We start from the raw sequence: 22,278 nt of genomic DNA on the forward strand, positions 1-22,278 counted from the left end.
ATTTCCTTGCAAGGAAGTGTCGCATTTACGTTCATTTGTATCGTAGACGAGGAATGCATAACACTTCGCAATGAATATTATATCTTATCATGAAGCATAGATATGAGATGCAATATCTCGTTTTAAGAAGCATTTGAACTCTATTGCTTCGATACGTAGACATCTGCAAACGCTATTTCCTTGCAAGGTAGTGTCGCATTTACATTCATTTGAAGTGTAGACGAGGAACACATAACACTTCGCAAATCATATTACATCTTACCATGAAACATAGAAATGGGATGTGATATCGCGTTTTAAGAAGCATTAGAACTCTATTGCTACGATACCTAGACATCTGCAGACGCTATTTCCTAGCAAGGAAGTGTCGCATTCACATTCATTTGAAGTGTAGACGAGGAATACATAACAGTTCGCAAATCATATTATATCTTACCATGAGACATAGAAATGAGATGCGATATCGCGTTTTAAGAAGCATTAGAAATCTATTGTTACGATACGTAGACATCTGCAAACGCTGTTTCCTTGCAAGGAAGTGTCGCATTTACGTTCATTTGTATCGTAGACGAGGAATGCATAACACTTCGCAATGAATATTATATCTTATGATGAAGCATAGATATGAGATGCAATATCTCGTTTTAAGAAGCACTTGAACTCTATTGCTTCGATGCGTAGACATCTGCAAACGCTATTTCCTTGCAAGGTAGTGTCGCATTTACATTCATTTGAAGTGTAGAGGAGGAATACATAACACTTCGCAAATCATATTACATCTTACCATGAAACATAGAAATGAGATGCGATATCGCGTTTTAAAAAGCATTAGAACTCTATTGCTACGATACCTAGACATCTGCAGACGCTATTTCCTAGCAAGGAAGTGTCGCATTCACATTCATTTGAAGTGGAGACGAGGAATACATGACACTTCGCAAATCATATTATATCTTACCATGAAACATAGAAACGAGATGCGATATCGCGTTTTAAGAAGCATTAGAAATCTATTGCTACGATACGTAGACATCTGCAGACGCTATTTCCTAGCAAGGAAGTGTCGCATTCACATTCATTTGAAGTGTAGACGAGGAATACATAACACTTCGCAATGAATATTATATCTTATCATGAAACATAGATATGAGATGCAATATCTCGTTTTAAGAAGCATTTGAACTCCATTTCTTCGAAACGTAGACATCTGCAAACGCTATTTCCTTGCAAGGAAGTGTCGCATTTACATTCATTTGAAGTGTAGACGAGGAATACATAACACTTCGCAAATCATATTATATCTTACCATGAAACATAGAAATGAGATGCGATATCGCGTTTTAAGAAGCATTTGAACTCCATTTCTTCGAAACGTAGACATCTGCAAACGGTATTTCCTTGCAAGGAAGTGTCGCATTTACATTCATTTGAAGTGTAGACGAGGAATACATAACACTTCGCAAATCATATTGTATCTTACCATGAAACATAGAAATGAGATGCGATATCGCGTTTTAAGAAGCATTAGAACTCTATTGCTACGACAGGTAGACATCTGCAAACGCTATTTCCTACCAAGGAAGTGTCGCACTTGCATTCATTTGAAGTGTAGACGAGGAATACATGACACTTCGCAAATCATATTATATCTTACCATGAAACATAGAAATGAGATGCGATATCGCGTTTTAAGAAGCATTAGAACACTATTGCTACGATACCTAGACTACTGCAGACGCTATTTCCTAGCAAGGAAGTGTCGCATTTACATTCACTTGAAGTGTAGACGAGGAATACATGACACTTCGCAAATCATATTATATCTTACCATGAAACATAGAAATGAGATGCGATATCGCGTTTTAAGAAGCATTAGAACTCTATTGCTACGACAGGTAGACATCTGCAAACGCTATTTCCTACCAAGGAAGTGTCGCACTTGCATTCATTTGAAGTGTAGACGAGGAATACATAACACTTCGCAAATCATGTTATATCTTACCATGAAACATAGAAATGAGATGCGATATCGCGTTTTAAGGAGCATTAGAACACTATTGCTACGATACCTAGACATCTGCAGACGCTATTTCCTAGCAAGGAAGTGTCGCATTTACATTCATTTGAAGTGTAGAAGAGGTATACATGACACTTCGCAAATCATATTATATCTTACCATGAAACATAAAAATGAGATGCGATATCGCGTTTTAAGAATCATATGAACTCTATTGCTGCGATACGTAGACATCTGCAAACGCTATTTCCTAGCAAGGAAGTGTCGCATTTACATTCATTTGAAGTGTAGACGAGGAATACATGACACATCGCAAATAATATTATATCTTACCATGAAACATAGAAATGAGATGCGATATCGCGTTTTAAGAAGCATTAGAACACTATTGCTACGATACCTAAACATCTGCAGACGCTATTTCCTAGCAAGGAAGTGTCGCATTTACATTCAATTGAAGTGTAGGCGAGGAATACATGACACTTCGCAAATCATATTATATCTTACCGTGAAACATAGAAATGAGATGCGATATCGCGTTTTAAGGAGCACTAGAACACTATTGCTACGATACCTAGACATCTGCAGACGCTATTTCCTAGCAAGGAAGTGTCGCATTTACACTCATTTGAAGTGTAGACGAGGAATACATGACACTTCGCTAATCATATTATATCTTACCATGAAACATAAAAATGAGATGCGATATCGCGTTTTAAGAAGCATTAGAAATCTATTGCTACGATACGTAGACATCTGCAAACGCTATTTCCTTGCAAGGAAGTGTCGCATTTAAATTCATTTGAAGTGTAGACGAGGAATACATAACACTTCGCAAATCATATTATACCTTACCATGAAACATAGAAATGAGATGCGATATCGCGTTTTAAGAAGTATTAGAAATCTATTGCTACGATACGTAGACATCTGCAAACGCTATTTCCTAGCGAGGAAGTATCGCATTCACATTCATTTGAAGTGTAGACGAGGAATACATAACACTTCGCAAATCATTTTATATCTTACCATGAAACATAGAAATGAGATGTTTTGATGATATCGCGTTTTAAGAATCATATGAACTCTATTGCTGCGATACGTAGACATCTGCAAACGCTATTTCCTTGCAAGGAAGTGTCGCATTTACATTCATTTGAAGTGTAGACGAGGAATACATAACACTTCGCAAATTATATAATATCTTACCATGAAACATAGAAATGAGATGCGATATCGCGTTTTAAGAAGCATTAGAACTCTATTGCTACGATAGGTAGACATCTGCAAACGCTATTTCCTTGCAAGGAAGTGCCGCATTTACATTCATTTGAAGTGTAGACGAGGTATACATGACACTTCGCAAATCATATTATATCTTACCATGAAACATAGAAATGAGATGCGATATCGCGTTTTAAGAATCATATGAACTCTATTGCTACGATAAGTAGACATCTGCAAACGCTATTCCCTTGCAAGGAAGTGTCGCATTTACATTCATTTGAAGTGTAGACGAGGAATACATAACAGTTCGCAAATCATATTATATCTTACCATGAAACATAGAAATGAGATGCGATATCGCGTTTTAAGAAGTATTAGAAATCTATTGCTACGATACGTAGACATCTGCAAACGCTATTTCCTAGCGAGGAAGTATCGCATTCACATTCATTTGAAGTGTAGACGAGGAATACATAACACTTCGCAAATCATTTTATATCTTACCATGAAACATAGAAATGAGATGTTTTGATGATATCGCGTTTTAAGAATCATATGAACTCTATTGCTGCGATACGTAGACATCTGCAAACGCTATTTCCTTGCAAGGAAGTGTCGCATTTACATTCATTTGAAGTGTAGACGAGGAATACATAACACTTCGCAAATTATATAATATCTTACCATGAAACATAGAAATGAGATGCGATATCGCGTTTTAAGAAGCATTAGAACTCTATTGCTACGATAGGTAGACATCTGCAAACGCTATTTCCTTGCAAGGAAGTGCCGCATTTACATTCATTTGAAGTGTAGACGAGGTATACATGACACTTCGCAAATCATATTATATCTTACCATGAAACATAGAAATGAGATGCGATATCGCGTTTTAAGAATCATATGAACTCTATTGCTACGATAAGTAGACATCTGCAAACGCTATTCCCTTGCAAGGAAGTGTCGCATTTACATTCATTTGAAGTGTAGACGAGGAATACATAACAGTTCGCAAATCATATTATATCTTACCATGAAACATAGAAATGAGATGCGATATCGCGTTTTAAGAGGCATTAGAAATCTATTGCTACGATACGTAGACATCTGCAAACGCTATTTCCTAGCAAGGAAGTGTCGCACTTACATTCATTTGAAGTGTAGGCGAGGAATACATGACACTTCGCAAATCATATTATATCTTACCATGAAACATAGAAATGAGATGCGATATCGCGTTTTAAGGAGCATTAGAACACTATTGCTACGATACCTAGACATCTGCAGACGCTATTTCCTAGCAAGGAAGTGTCGCATTTACATTCATTTGAAGTGTAGAAGAGGTATACATGACACTTCGCAAATCATATTATATCTTACCATGAAACATAAAAATGAGATGCGATATCGCGTTTTAAGAAGCATTAGAAATCTATTGCTACGATACGTAGACATCTGCAAACGCTATTTCCTTGCAAGGAAGTGTCGCATTTACATTCATTTGAAGTGTAGACGAGGAATACATAACACTTCGCAAATTATATAATATCTTACCATGAAACATCGAAATGAGATGCGATATCGCGTTTTAAGAAGCATTAGAACTCTATAGCTACTATACCTAGACATCTGCAGACGTTATCTCCTAGCAAGGAAGTGTCGCATTTACATTCATTTGAAGTGTAGACGAGGAATACATGACACTTCGCAAATCATATTATATCTTACCATGAAACAGAAATGAGATGCGATATCGCGTTTTAAGAAGCATTAGAACTGTATTGCTGCGATAGGTAGACATCTGCAAACGCTATTTCCATGCAAGGAAGTGTCGCATTTACATTCATTTGAAGTGTAGACGAGGAATACATGACACTTCGCAAATAATATTATATCTTACCATGAAACATAGAAATGAGATGCGATATCGCGTTTTAAGAAGCATTAGAACACTATTGCTACGATACCTAGACATCTGCAGACGCTATTTCCTAGCAAGGAAGTGTCGCATTTACATTCATTTGAAGTGTAGGCGAGGAATACATGACACTTCGCAAATCATATTATATCTTACCATGAAACATAGAAATGAGATGCGATATCGCGTTTTAAGGAGCATTAGAACACTATTGCTACGATACCTAGACATCTGCAGACGCTATTTCCTGGCAAGGAATTGTCGCATTTACATTCATTTGAAGTGTAGACGAGGAATACATGACACTTCGCAAATCATATTATATCTTACTATGAAACAGAAATGAGATGCGATATCGCGTTTTAAGAAGCATTAGAACTCTATTGCTACGATAGGTAGACATCTGCAAACGCTATTTCCTTGCAAGGAAGTGTCGCATTTACATTCATTTGAAGTGTAGACGAGGAATACATGACACTTCGCAAATCATATTATATCTTACCATGAAACATAGAAATGAGATGCGATATCGCGTTTTAAGAAGCATTAGAACTCTATTGCTACGATAGGTAGACATCTGCAAACGCTATTTCCTTGCAAGGAAGTGTCGCATTTACGTTCATTTGAAGTGTAGACGAGGTATACATGACACTTCCCAAATCATATTATATCTTACCATGAAACATAAAAATGAGATGCGATATCGCGTTTTAAGAAGCATTAGAAATCTATTGCTACGATACGTAGACATCTGCAAACGCTATTTCCTTGCAAGGAAGTGTCGCATTTAAATTCATTTGAAGTGTAGACGAGGAATACATAACACTTCGCAAATCATATTATACCTTACCATGAAACATAGAAATGAGATGCGATATCGCGTTTTAAGAAGCATTAGAACTCTATAGCTACTATACCTAGACATCTGCAGACGTTATCTCCTAGCAAGGAAGTGTCGCATTTACATTCATTTGAAGTGTAGACGAGGAATACATGACACTTCGCAAATCATATTATATCTTACCATGAAACAGAAATGAGATGCGATATCGCGTTTTAAGAAGCATTAGAACTGTATTGCTGCGATAGGTAGACATCTGCAAACGCTATTTCCATGCAAGGAAGTGTCGCATTTACATTCATTTGAAGTGTAGACGAGGAATACATGACACTTCGCAAATAATATTATATCTTACCATGAAACATAGAAATGAGATGCGATATCGCGTTTTAAGAAGCATTAGAACACTATTGCTACGATACCTAGACATCTGCAGACGCTATTTCCTAGCAAGGAAGTGTCGCATTTACATTCATTTGAAGTGTAGGCGAGGAATACATGACACTTCGCAAATCATATTATATCTTACCATGAAACATAGAAATGAGATGCGATATCGCGTTTTAAGGAGCATTAGAACACTATTGCTACGATACCTAGACATCTGCAGACGCTATTTCCTGGCAAGGAATTGTCGCATTTACATTCATTTGAAGTGTAGACGAGGAATACATGACACTTCGCAAATCATATTATATCTTACTATGAAACAGAAATGAGATGCGATATCGCGTTTTAAGAAGCATTAGAACTCTATTGCTACGATAGGTAGACATCTGCAAACGCTATTTCCTTGCAAGGAAGTGTCGCATTTACATTCATTTGAAGTGTAGACGAGGAATACATGACACTTCGCAAATCATATTATATCTTACCATGAAACATAGAAATGAGATGCGATATCGCGTTTTAAGAAGCATTAGAACTCTATTGCTACGATAGGTAGACATCTGCAAACGCTATTTCCTTGCAAGGAAGTGTCGCATTTACGTTCATTTGAAGTGTAGACGAGGTATACATGACACTTCCCAAATCATATTATATCTTACCATGAAACATAAAAATGAGATGCGATATCGCGTTTTAAGAAGCATTAGAAATCTATTGCTACGATATGTAGACATCTGCAAACGCTATTTCCTTGCAAGGAAGTGTCGCATTTAAATTCATTTGAAGTGTAGACGAGGAATACATAACACTTCGCAAATCATATTATACCTTACCATGAAACATAAAAATGAGATGCGATATCGCGTTTTAAGAAGTATTAGAAATCTATTGCTACGATACGTAGACATCTGCAAACGCTATTTCCTAGCGAGGAAGTATCGCATTCACATTCATTTGAAGTGTAGACGAGGAATACATAACACTTCGCAAATCATTTTATATCTTACCATGAAACATAGAAATGAGATGTTTTGATGATATGGCGTTTTAAGGATCATATGAACTCTATTGCTGCGATACGTAGACATCTGCAAACGCTATTTCCTTGCAAGGAAGTGTCGCATTTACATTCATTTGAAGTGTAGACGAGGAATACATAACACTTCGCAAATTATATAATATCTTACCATGAAACATAGAAATGAGATGCGATATCGCGTTTTAAGAAGCATTAGAACTCTATTGCTACGATAGGTAGACATCTGCAAACGCTATTTCCTTGCAAGGAAGTGCCGCATTTACATTCATTTGAAGTGTAGACGAGGTATACATGACACTTCGCAAATCATATTATATCTTACCATGAAACATAGAAATGAGATGCGATATCGCGTTTTAAGAATCATATGAACTCTATTGCTACGATAAGTAGACATCTGCAAACGCTATTTCCTTGCAAGGAAGTGTCGCATTTACATTCATTTGAAGTGTAGACGAGGAATACATGACACTTCGCAAATCATATTATATCTTACCATGAAACAGAAATGAGATGCGATATCGCGTTTTAAGAAGCATTAGAACTGTATTGCTGCGATAGGTAGACATCTGCAAACGCTATTTCCATGCAAGGAAGTGTCGCATTTACATTCATTTGAAGTGTAGACGAGGAATACATGACACTTCGCAAATAATATTATATCTTACCATGAAACATAGAAATGAGATGCGATATCGCGTTTTAAGAAGCATTAGAACACTATTGCTACGATACCTAGACATCTGCAGACGCTATTTCCTAGCAAGGAAGTGTCGCATTTACATTCATTTGAAGTGTAGGCGAGGAATACATGACACTTCGCAAATCATATTATATCTTACCATGAAACATAGAAATGAGATGCGATATCGCGTTTTAAGGAGCATTAGAACACTATTGCTACGATACCTAGACATCTGCAGACGCTATTTCCTGGCAAGGAATTGTCGCATTTACATTCATTTGAAGTGTAGACGAGGAATACATGACACTTCGCAAATCATATTATATCTTACCATGAAACAGAAATGAGATGCGATATCGCGTTTTAAGAAGCATTAGAACTCTATTGCTACGATAGGTAGACATCTGCAAACGCTATTTCCTTGCAAGAAAGTGTCGCATTTACATTCATTTGAAGTGTAGACGAGGAATACATGACACTTCGCAAATCATATTATATCTTACCATGAAACATAGAAATGAGATGCGATATCGCGTTTTAAGAAGCATTAGAACTCTATTGCTACGATAGGTAGACATCTGCAAACGCTATTTCCTTGCAAGGAAGTGTCGCATTTACGTTCATTTGAAGTGTAGACGAGGTATACATGACACTTCGCAAATCATATTATATCTTACCATGAAACATAAAAATGAGATGCGATATCGCGTTTTAAGAAGCATTAGAAATCTATTGCTACGATATGTAGACATCTGCAAACGCTATTTCCTTGCAAGGAAGTGTCGCATTTAAATTCATTTGAAGTGTAGACGAGGAATACATAACACTTCGCAAATCATATTATACCTTACCATGAAACATAGAAATGAGATGCGATATCGCGTTTTAAGAAGTATTAGAAATCTATTGCTACGATACGTAGACATCTGCAAACGCTATTTCCTAGCGAGGAAGTATCGCATTCACATTCATTTGAAGTGTAGACGAGGTATACATAACACTTCGCAAATCTTGTGATATCTTACCATGAAACATAGAAATGAGATGCGATATCGCGTTTTAAGAATCATATGAACTCTATTGCTGCGATACGTAGACATCTGCAAACGCTATTTCCTTGCAAGGAAGTGTCGCATTTACATTCATTTGAAGTGTAGACGAGGAATACATGACACTTCGCAAATAATATTATATCTTACCACGAAACATAGAAATGAGATGCGATATCGCGTTTTAAGAAGCATTATAAATCTATTGCTACGATACCTAGACATCTGCAGACGCTATTTCCTAGCAAGGAAGTGTCGCATTTACATTCATTTGAAGTGTAGTCGAGGAATACATGACACTTCGCAAATCATATTATATCTTACCATGAAACATAGAAATGAGATGCGATATCGCGTTTTAAAAGGCATTAGATCTCTATTGCTACGATAGGTAGACATCTGCAAACGCTATTTCCTTGCAAGGAAGTGTCGCATTTACATTCATTTGAAGTGTAGACGAGGAATACATGACACTTCCCAAATAATATTATATCTTACCATGAAACATAGAAATGAGATGCGATATCGCGTTTTAAGAAGCATTAGAACACTATTGCTACGATACCTAGACATCTGCAGACGCTATTTCCTAGCAAGGAAGTATCGCATTTACATCCATTTGAAGTGTAGACGAGGAATACATGACACTTCGCAAATCATATTATATCTTACCATGAAACATAGAAATGAGATGCGATATCGCGTTTTAAGAATCATATGAACTCTATTGCTGCGATACGTAGACATCTGCAAACGCTATTTCCTTGCAAGGAAGTGTCGCATTTACATTCATTTGAAGTGTAGACGAGGAATACATAACACTTCGCAAATTATATAATATCTTACCATGAAACATAGAAATGAGATGCGATATCGCGTTTTAAGAAGCATTAGAACTCTATTGCTACGATAGGTAGACATCTGCAAACGCTATTTCCTTGCAAGGAAGTGCCGCATTTACATTCATTTGAAGTGTAGACGAGGTATACATGACACTTCGCAAATCATATTATATCTTACCATGAAACATAGAAATGAGATGCGATATCGCGTTTTAAGAATCATATGAACTCTATTGCTACGACAAGTAGACATCTGCAAACGCTATTCCCTTGCAAGGAAGTGTCGCATTTACATTCATTTGAAGTGTAGACGAGGAATACATAACAGTTCGCAAATCATATTATATCTTACCATGAAACATAGAAATGAGATGCGATATCGCGTTTTAAGAGGCATTAGAAATCTATTGCTACGATACGTAGACATCTGCAAACGCTATTTCCTAGCAAGGAAGTGTCGCATTTACATTCATTTGAAGTGTAGGCGAGGAATACATGACACTTCGCAAATCATATTATATCTTACCATGAAACATAGAAATGAGATGCGATATCGCGTTTTAAGGAGCATTAGAACACTATTGCTACGATACCTAGACATCTGCAGACGCTATTTCCTAGCAAGGAAGTGTCGCATTTACATTCATTTGAAGTGTAGAAGAGGTATACATGACACTTCGCAAATCATATTATATCTTACCATGAAACATAAAAATGAGATGCGATATCGCGTTTTAAGAAGCATTAGAAATCTATTGCTACGATACGTAGACATCTGCAAACGCTATTTCCTTGCAAGGAAGTGTCGCATTTACATTCATTTGAAGTGTAGACGAGGAATACATAACACTTCGCAAATTATATAATATCTTACCATGAAACATCGAAATGAGATGCGATATCGCGTTTTAAGAAGCATTAGAACTCTATAGCTACTATACCTAGACATCTGCAGACGTTATCTCCTAGCAAGGAAGTGTCGCATTTACATTCATTTGAAGTGTAGACGAGGAATACATGACACTTCGCAAATCATATTATATCTTACCATGAAACAGAAATGAGATGCGATATCGCGTTTTAAGAAGCATTAGAACTGTATTGCTGCGATAGGTAGACATCTGCAAACGCTATTTCCATGCAAGGAAGTGTCGCATTTACATTCATTTGAAGTGTAGACGAGGAATACATGACACTTCGCAAATAATATTATATCTTACCATGAAACATAGAAATGAGATGCGATATCGCGTTTTAAGAAGCATTAGAACACTATTGCTACGATACCTAGACATCTGCAGACGCTATTTCCTAGCAAGGAAGTGTCGCATTTACATTCATTTGAAGTGTAGGCGAGGAATACATGACACTTCGCAAATCATATTATATCTTACCATGAAACATAGAAATGAGATGCGATATCGCGTTTTAAGGAGCATTAGAACACTATTGCTACGATACCTAGACATCTGCAGACGCTATTTCCTGGCAAGGAATTGTCGCATTTACATTCATTTGAAGTGTAGACGAGGAATACATGACACTTCGCAAATCATATTATATCTTACCATGAAACAGAAATGAGATGCGATATCGCGTTTTAAGAAGCATTAGAACTCTATTGCTACGATAGGTAGACATCTGCAAACGCTATTTCCTTGCAAGGAAGTGTCGCATTTACATTCATTTGAAGTGTAGACGAGGAATACATGACACTTCGCAAATCATATTATATCTTACCATGAAACATAGAAATGAGATGCGATATCGCGTTTTAAGAAGCATTAGAACTCTATTGCTACGATAGGTAGACATCTGCAAACGCTATTTCCTTGCAAGGAAGTGTCGCATTTACGTTCATTTGAAGTGTAGACGAGGTATACATGACACTTCGCAAATCATATTATATCTTACCATGAAACATAAAAATGAGATGCGATATCGCGTTTTAAGAAGCATTAGAAATCTATTGCTACGATATGTAGACATCTGCAAACGCTATTTCCTTGCAAGGAAGTGTCGCATTTAAATTCATTTGAAGTGTAGACGAGGAATACATAACACTTCGCAAATCATATTATACCTTACCATGAAACATAAAAATGAGATGCGATATCGCGTTTTAAGAAGTATTAGAAATCTATTGCTACGATACGTAGACATCTGCAAACGCTATTTCCTAGCGAGGAAGTATCGCATTCACATTCATTTGAAGTGTAGACGAGGAATACATAACACTTCGCAAATCATTTTATATCTTACCATGAAACATAGAAATGAGATGTTTTGATGATATCGCGTTTTAAGGATCATATGAACTCTATTGCTGCGATACGTAGACATCTGCAAACGCTATTTCCTTGCAAGGAAGTGTCGCATTTACATTCATTTGAAGTGTAGACGAGGAATACATAACACTTCGCAAATTATATAATATCTTACCATGAAACATAGAAATGAGATGCGATATCGCGTTTTAAGAAGCATTAGAACTCTATTGCTACGATAGGTAGACATCTGCAAACGCTATTTCCTTGCAAGGAAGTGCCGCATTTACATTCATTTGAAGTGTAGACGAGGTATACATGACACTTCGCAAATCATATTATATCTTACCATGAAACATAGAAATGAGATGCGATATCGCGTTTTAAGAATCATATGAACTCTATTGCTACGATAAGTAGACATCTGCAAACGCTATTTCCTTGCAAGGAAGTGTCGCATTTACATTCATTTGAAGTGTAGACGAGGAATACATGACACTTCGCAAATCATATTATATCTTACCATGAAACAGAAATGAGATGCGATATCGCGTTTTAAGAAGCATTAGAACTCTATTGCTACGATAGGTAGACATCTGCAAACGCTATTTCCTTGCAAGGAAGTGTCGCATTTACATTCATTTGAAGTGTAGACGAGGAATACATGACACTTCGCAAATCATATTATATCTTACCATGAAACAGAAATGAGATGCGATATCGCGTTTTAAGAAGCATTAGAACTGTATTGCTGCGATAGGTAGACATCTGCAAACGCTATTTCCATGCAAGGAAGTGTCGCATTTACATTCATTTGAAGTGTAGACGAGGAATACATGACACTTCGCAAATAATATTATATCTTACCATGAAACATAGAAATGAGATGCGATATCGCGTTTTAAGAAGCATTAGAACACTATTGCTACGATACCTAGACATCTGCAGACGCTATTTCCTAGCAAGGAAGTGTCGCATTTACATTCATTTGAAGTGTAGGCGAGGAATACATGACACTTCGCAAATCATATTATATCTTACCATGAAACATAGAAATGAGATGCGATATCGCGTTTTAAGGAGCATTAGAACACTATTGCTACGATACCTAGACATCTGCAGACGCTATTTCCTGGCAAGGAATTGTCGCATTTACATTCATTTGAAGTGTAGACGAGGAATACATGACACTTCGCAAATCATATTATATCTTACCATGAAACAGAAATGAGATGCGATATCGCGTTTTAAGAAGCATTAGAACTCTATTGCTACGATAGGTAGACATCTGCAAACGCTATTTCCTTGCAAGAAAGTGTCGCATTTACATTCATTTGAAGTGTAGACGAGGAATACATGACACTTCGCAAATCATATTATATCTTACCATGAAACATAGAAATGAGATGCGATATCGCGTTTTAAGAAGCATTAGAACTCTATTGCTACGATAGGTAGACATCTGCAAACGCTATTTCCTTGCAAGGAAGTGTCGCATTTACGTTCATTTGAAGTGTAGACGAGGTATACATGACACTTCGCAAATCATATTATATCTTACCATGAAACATAAAAATGAGATGCGATATCGCGTTTGAAGAAGCATTAGAAATCTATTGCTACGATATGTAGACATCTGCAAACGCTATTTCCTTGCAAGGAAGTGTCGCATTTAAATTCATTTGAAGTGTAGACGAGGAATACATAACACTTCGCAAATCATATTATACCTTACCATGAAACATAGAAATGAGATGCGATATCGCGTTTTAAGAAGTATTAGAAATCTATTGCTACGATACGTAGACATCTGCAAACGCTATTTCCTAGCGAGGAAGTATCGCATTCACATTCATTTGAAGTGTAGACGAGGTATACATAACACTTCGCAAATCTTGTGATATCTTACCATGAAACATAGAAATGAGATGCGATATCGCGTTTTAAGAATCATATGAACTCTATTGCTGCGATACGTAGACATCTGCAAACGCTATTTCCTTGCAAGGAAGTGTCGCATTTACATTCATTTGAAGTGTAGACGAGGAATACATGACACTTCGCAAATAATATTATATCTTACCACGAAACATAGAAATGAGATGCGATATCGCGTTTTAAGAAGCATTATAAATCTATTGCTACGATACCTAGACATCTGCAGACGCTATTTCCTAGCAAGGAAGTGTCGCATTTACATTCATTTGAAGTGTAGTCGAGGAATACATGACACTTCGCAAATCATATTATATCTTACCATGAAACATAGAAATGAGATGCGATATCGCGTTTTAAAAGGCATTAGATCTCTATTGCTACGATAGGTAGACATCTGCAAACGCTATTTCCTTGCAAGGAAGTGTCGCATTTACATTCATTTGAAGTGTAGACGAGGAATACATGACACTACCCAAATAATATTATATCTTACCATGAAACATAGAAATGAGATGCGATATCGCGTTTTAAGAAGCATTAGAACACTATTGCTACGATACCTAGACATCTGCAGACGCTATTTCCTAGCAAGGAAGTATCGCATTTACATCCATTTGAAGTGTAGACGAGGAATACATGACACTTCGCAAATCATATTATATCTTACCATGAAACATAGAAATGAGATGCGATATCGCGTTTTAAGAAGCATTAGAACACTATTGCTACGATACCTAGACATCTGCAGACGCCATTTCCTAGCAAGGAAGTGTTGCATTTACATTCATTTGAAGTGTAGACGAGGAATACATGACATTTCGCAAATCATATTATATCTTACCATGAAACATAGAAATGAGATGCGATATCGCGCTTTAAGAAGCATTAGAACTCTATTTCTACGATACCTAGACATCTGGAGACGCTATTACCCAGCAAGGAAGTGTCGCATTTACATTCATTTGAAGTGTAAACGAGGAATACATGACACTTCGCAAATCATATTATATCTTACCATGAAACATAGAAATGAGATGCGATATCGCGTTTTAAGAAGCATTAGATATGTATTGCTACGATACGTAGACATCTGCAAACGCTATTTCCTTGCTAGGAAGTGTCGCATTTAAATTCATTTGAAGTGTAGACGAGGAATACATAACACTTCGCAGATCATATTATACCTTACCATGAAACATAGAAATAAGATGCGATATCGCCTTTTAAGAAATATTAGAAATCTATTGCTACGATACGTAGACATCTGCAAACGCTATTTCCTAGCGAGGAAGTATCGCATTCACATTCATTTGAAGTGTAGACGAGGAATACATAACACTTCGCAAATCATGTTACATCTTACCATGAAACATAGAAATGAGATGCGATGTCGCGTTTTAAGAAGCATTAGAACTCTATTGCTACGATAGGTAGACATCTGCAAACGCTATTTCCTTGCAAGGAAGTGTCGCATTTACATTCATTTGAAGTGTAGACGAGGTATACATGACAATTCGCAAATCATATTATATCTTACCATGAAACATAGAAATGAGATGCGATATCGCGTTTTAAGAATCATATGAACTCTATTGCTACGATAAGTAGACATCTGCAGACGCTATTTCCTAGCAAGGAAGTGTCGCATTTACATTCATTTGAAGTGTAGACGAGGAATACATGACACTTCGCAAATCATATTATATCTTACCATGAAACATAGAAATGAGATGCGATATCGCGTTTTAAGAAGCATTATAAATCTATTGCTACGATACCTAGACATCTGCAGACGCTATTTCCTAGCAAAGAAGTGTCGCATTTACATTCATTTGAAGTGTAGTCGAGGAATACATGACACTTCGCAAATCATATTATATCTTACCATGAAACATAGAAATGAGATGCGATATCGCGTTCTAAGAGGCATTAGAAATCTATTGCTAAGATACGCAGACATCTGCAAAAGCTATTTCCTAGCAAGGAAGTGTCGCATTTACATTCATTTGAAGTGTAGACGAGGAATACATGACACTTCGCAAATAATATTATATCTTACCATGAAACATAGAAATGAGATGCGATATCGCGTTTTAAGAAGCATTAGAACTCTATAGCTACTATACCTAGACATCTGCAGACGCTATTTCCTAGCAAGGAAGTGTCGCATTTACATTCATTTGAAGTGTAGACGAGGAATACATGACACTTCGCAAATCATATTATATCATTCCATGAAACAGAAATGAGATGCGATATCGCGTTTTAAGAAGCATTAGAACCCTATTGCTACGATAGGTAGACATCTGCAAACGCTATTTCCTTGCAAGGAAGTGTCGCATTTACATTCATTTGAAGTGTAGACGAGGTATACATGACACTTCGCAAATCATATTATATCTTACCATGAAACATAAAAATGAGATGCGATATCGCGTTTGAAGAAGCATTAGAAATCTATTGCTACGATATGTAGACATCTGCAAACGCTATTTCCTTGCAAGGAAGTGTCGCACTTACATTCATTTGAAGTGTAGATGAGGTATACATGACACTTCGCAAATCATATTATATCTTACCATGAAACATAGAAATGAGATGCGATATCGCGTTTTAAGAATCATATGAACTTTATTGCTACGATACGTAGACATCTGCAAACGCTATTTCCTTGCAAGGAAGTGTCGCATTTACATTCATTTGAAGTGTATACGAGGAATACATAACAGTTCGCAAATCATATTATATCTTACCATGAAACATAGAAATGAGATGCGATATCGCGTTTTAAGAATCATATGAACTTTATTGCTACGATACGTAGACATCTGCAAACGCTATTTCCTTGCAAGGAAGTGTCGCATTTACATTCATTTGAAGTGTAGACGAGGAATACATGACACTTCGCAAATCATATTATATCTTACCATGAAACATAAAAATGAGATGCGATATCGCGTATTAAGAAGCATTAGAAATCTATTGCTACGATACGTAGACATCTGCAAACGCTATTTCCTTGCAAGGAAGTGTCGCATTTAAATTCATTTGAAGTGTAGACGAGGAATACATAACACTTCGCAAATCATATTATTCCTTACCATGAAACATAGAAATGAGATGCGATATCGCGTTTTAAGAAGTATTAGAAATCTATTGCTACGATACGTAGACATCTGCAAACGCTAATTCCTAGCGAGGAAGTATCGCATTCACATTCATTTGATGTGTAGACGAGGAATACATAACACTTCGCAAATTATATAATATCTTACCATGAAACATAGAAATGAGATGCGATATCGCGTTTTAAGAAGCATTAGAACTCTATAACTACGATACCTAGGCATCTGCAGACGCTATTTCCTAGCAAGGAAGTGTCGCATTTACATTCATTTGAAGTGTAGACGAGGAATACATGACACTTCGCAAATCATATTATATCTTACCATGTAACATAGAAATGCTATTGCTACGATAGGTAGACATCTGCAAACGCTATTTCCTTGCAAGAAAGTGTCGCATTTACATTCTTTTGAAGTGTAGACGAGGAATACATGACACTTCGCAAATCATATTATATCTTACCATGAAACATAGAAATGAGATGCGATATCGCGTTTTAAGAAGCATTAGAACTCTATTGCTACGATAGGTAGACATCTGCAAACGCAATTTCCTTGCAAGGAAGTGTCGCATTTACATTCATTTGAAGTGTAGACGAGGTATGCATGACACTTCGCAAATCATATTATATCTTATCATGAAACATAGAAATGAGATGCGATATCGCGTTTTAAGAATCATATGAACTCTATTGCTACGATACGTAGACATCTGCAAACGCTATTTCCTTGCAAGGAAGTGTCGCATTTACATTCATTTGAAGTGTATACGAGGAATACATAACAGTTCGCAAATCATATTATATCTTACCATGAAACATAGAAATGAGATGCGATATCGCGTTTTAAGAAGCATTATAAATCTATTGCTACGATACCTAGACATCTGCAGACGCTATTTCCTAGCAAGGAAGTGTCGCATTTACATTCATTTGAAGTGTAGTCGAGGAATACATGACACTTCGCAAATCATATTATATCTTACCATGAAACATAGAAATGAGATGCGATATCGCGTTTTAAGAGGCATTAGAAATCTATTGCTACGATACGTAGACATCTGCAAACGCTATTTCCTAGCAAGGAAGTGTCGCATTTACATCCATTTGAAGTGTAGACGAGGAATACATGACACTTCGCAAATCATATTATATCTTACCATGAAACATAGAAATGAGATGCGATATCGCGTTTTAAGAAGCATTAGAACACTATTGCTACGATACCTAGACATCTGCAGACGCTATTTCCTAGCAAGGAAGTGTCGCATTTACTTTCATTTGAAGTGTAGACGAGGAATACATGACACTTCGCAAATTATATAATATCTTACCATGAAACATAGAAATGAGATGCGATATCGCGTTTTAAGAAGCATTAAAACTCTATAGCAACGATACCTAGACATCTGCAGACGCTATTTCCTAGCATGGAAGTGTCGCATTTACATTCATTTGAAGTGTAGACGAGGAATACATGATACTTCGCAAATCATATTATATCTTACCATGAAACATAGAAATGAGATGCGATATCGCGTTTTAAGGAGCATTAGAACACTATTGCTACGATACCTAGACATCTGCAGACGCTATTTCCTGGCAAGGAATTGTCGCATTTACATTCATTTGAAGTGTAGACGAGGAATACATGACACTTCGCAAATCATATTATATCTTACCATGAAACAGAAATGAGATGCGATATCGCGTTTTAAGAAGCATTAGAACTCTATTGCTACGATAGGTAGACATCTGCAAACGCTATTTCCTTGCAAGGAAGTGTCGCATTTACATTCATTTGAAGTGTAGACGAGGAATACATGACACTTCGCAAATCATATTATATCTTACCATGAAACATAGAAATGAGATGCGATATCGCGTTTTAAGAAGCATTAGAACTCTATTGCTACGATAGGTAGACATCTGCAAACGCTATTTCCTTGCAAGGAAGTGTCGCATTTACGTTCATTTGAAGTGTAGACGAGGTATACATGACACTTCGCAAATCATATTATATCTTACCATGAAACATAAAAATGAGATGCGATATCGCGTTTTAAGAAGCATTAGAAATCTATTGCTACGATATGTAGACATCTGCAAACGCTATTTCCTTGCAAGGAAGTGTCGCATTTAAATTCATTTGAAGTGTAGACGAGGAATACATAACACTTCGCAAATCATATTATACCTTACCATGAAACATAAAAATGAGATGCGATATCGCGTTTTAAGAAGTATTAGAAATCTATTGCTACGATACGTAGACATCTGCAAACGCTATTTCCTAGCGAGGAAGTATCGCATTCACATTCATTTGAAGTGTAGACGAGGAATACATAACACTTCGCAAATCATTTTATATCTTACCATGAAACATAGAAATGAGATGTTTTGATGATATCGCGTTTTAAGGATCATATGAACTCTATTGCTGCGATACGTAGACATCTGCAAACGCTATTTCCTTGCAAGGAAGTGTCGCATTTACATTCATTTGAAGTGTAGACGAGGAATACATAACACTTCGCAAATTATATAATATCTTACCATGAAACATAGAAATGAGATGCGATATCGCGTTTTAAGAAGCATTAGAACTCTATTGCTACGATAGGTAGACATCTGCAAACGCTATTTCCTTGCAAGGAAGTGCCGCATTTACATTCATTTGAAGTGTAGACGAGGTATACATGACACTTCGCAAATCATATTATATCTTACCATGAAACATAGAAATGAGATGCGATATCGCGTTTTAAGAATCATATGAACTCTATTGCTACGATAAGTAGACATCTGCAAACGCTATTTCCTTGCAAGGAAGTGTCGCATTTACATTCATTTGAAGTGTAGACGAGGAATACATGACACTTCGCAAATCATATTATATCTTACCATGAAACAGAAATGAGATGCGATATCGCGTTTTAAGAAGCATTAGAACTCTATTGCTACGATAGGTAGACATCTGCAAACGCTATTTCCTTGCAAGGAAGTGTCGCATTTACATTCATTTGAAGTGTAGACGAGGAATACATGACACTTCGCAAATCATATTATATCTTACCATGAAACAGAAATGAGATGCGATATCGCGTTTTAAGAAGCATTAGAACTGTATTGCTGCGATAGGTAGACATCTGCAAACGCTATTTCCATGCAAGGAAGTGTCGCATTTACATTCATTTGAAGTGTAGACGAGGAATACATGACACTTCGCAAATAATATTATATCTTACCATGAAACATAGAAATGAGATGCGATATCGCGTTTTAAGAAGCATTAGAACACTATTGCTACGATACCTAGACATCTGCAGACGCTATTTCCTAGCAAGGAAGTGTCGCATTTACATTCATTTGAAGTGTAGGCGAGGAATACATGACACTTCGCAAATCATATTATATCTTACCATGAAACATAGAAATGAGATGCGATATCGCGTTTTAAGGAGCATTAGAACACTATTGCTACGATACCTAGACATCTGCAGACGCTATTTCCTGGCAAGGAATTGTCGCATTTACATTCATTTGAAGTGTAGACGAGGAATACATGACACTTCGCAAATCATATTATATCTTACCATGAAACAGAAATGAGATGCGATATCGCGTTTTAAGAAGCATTAGAACTCTATTGCTACGATAGGTAGACATCTGCAAACGCTATTTCCTTGCAAGAAAGTGTCGCATTTACATTCATTTGAAGTGTAGACGAGGAATACATGACACTTCGCAAATCATATTATATCTTACCATGAAACATAGAAATGAGATGCGATATCGCGTTTTAAGAAGCATTAGAACTCTATTGCTACGATAGGTAGACATCTGCAAACGCTATTTCCTTGCAAGGAAGTGTCGCATTTACGTTCATTTGAAGTGTAGACGAGGTATACATGACACTTCGCAAATCATATTATATCTTACCATGAAACATAGAAATGAGATGCGATATCGCGTTTTAAGAAGTATTAGAAATCTATTGCTACGATACGTAGACATCTGCAAACGCTATTTCCTAGCGAGGAAGTATCGCATTCACATTCATTTGAAGTGTAGACGAGGTATACATAACACTTCGCAAATCTTGTGATATCTTACCATGAAACATAGAAATGAGATGCGATATCGCGTTTTAAGAATCATATGAACTCTATTGCTGCGATACGTAGACATCTGCAAACGCTATTTCCTTGCAAGGAAGTGTCGCATTTACATTCATTTGAAGTGTAGACGAGGAATACATGACACTTCGCAAATAATATTATATCTTACCACGAAACATAGAAATGAGATGCGATATCGCGTTTTAAGAAGCATTATAAATCTATTGCTACGATACCTAGACATCTGCAGACGCTATTTCCTAGCAAGGAAGTGTCGCATTTACATTCATTTGAAGTGTAGTCGAGGAATACATGACACTTCGCAAATCATATTATATCTTACCATGAAACATAGAAATGAGATGCGATATCGCGTTTTAAAAGGCATTAGATCTCTATTGCTACGATAGGTAGACATCTGCAAACGCTATTTCCTTGCAAGGAAGTGTCGCATTTACATTCATTTGAAGTGTAGACGAGGAATACATGACACTTCCCAAATAATATTATATCTTACCATGAAACATAGAAATGAGATGCGATATCGCGTTTTAAGAAGCATTAGAACACTATTGCTACGATACCTAGACATCTGCAGACGCTATTTCCTAGCAAGGAAGTATCGCATTTACATCCATTTGAAGTGTAGACGAGGAATACATGACACTTCGCAAATCATATTATATCTTACCATGAAACATAGAAATGAGATGCGATATCGCGTTTTAAGAAGCATTAGAACACTATTGCTACGATACCTAGACATCTGCAGACGCCATTTCCTAGCAAGGAAGTGTTGCATTTACATTCATTTGAAGTG

The sequence above is a fragment of the Xylocopa sonorina genome, unplaced genomic scaffold, assembly GCF_050948175.1.
Source record: "Xylocopa sonorina isolate GNS202 unplaced genomic scaffold, iyXylSono1_principal scaffold0014, whole genome shotgun sequence".
NCBI lineage: Eukaryota > Metazoa > Arthropoda > Insecta > Hymenoptera > Apidae > Xylocopa > Xylocopa sonorina.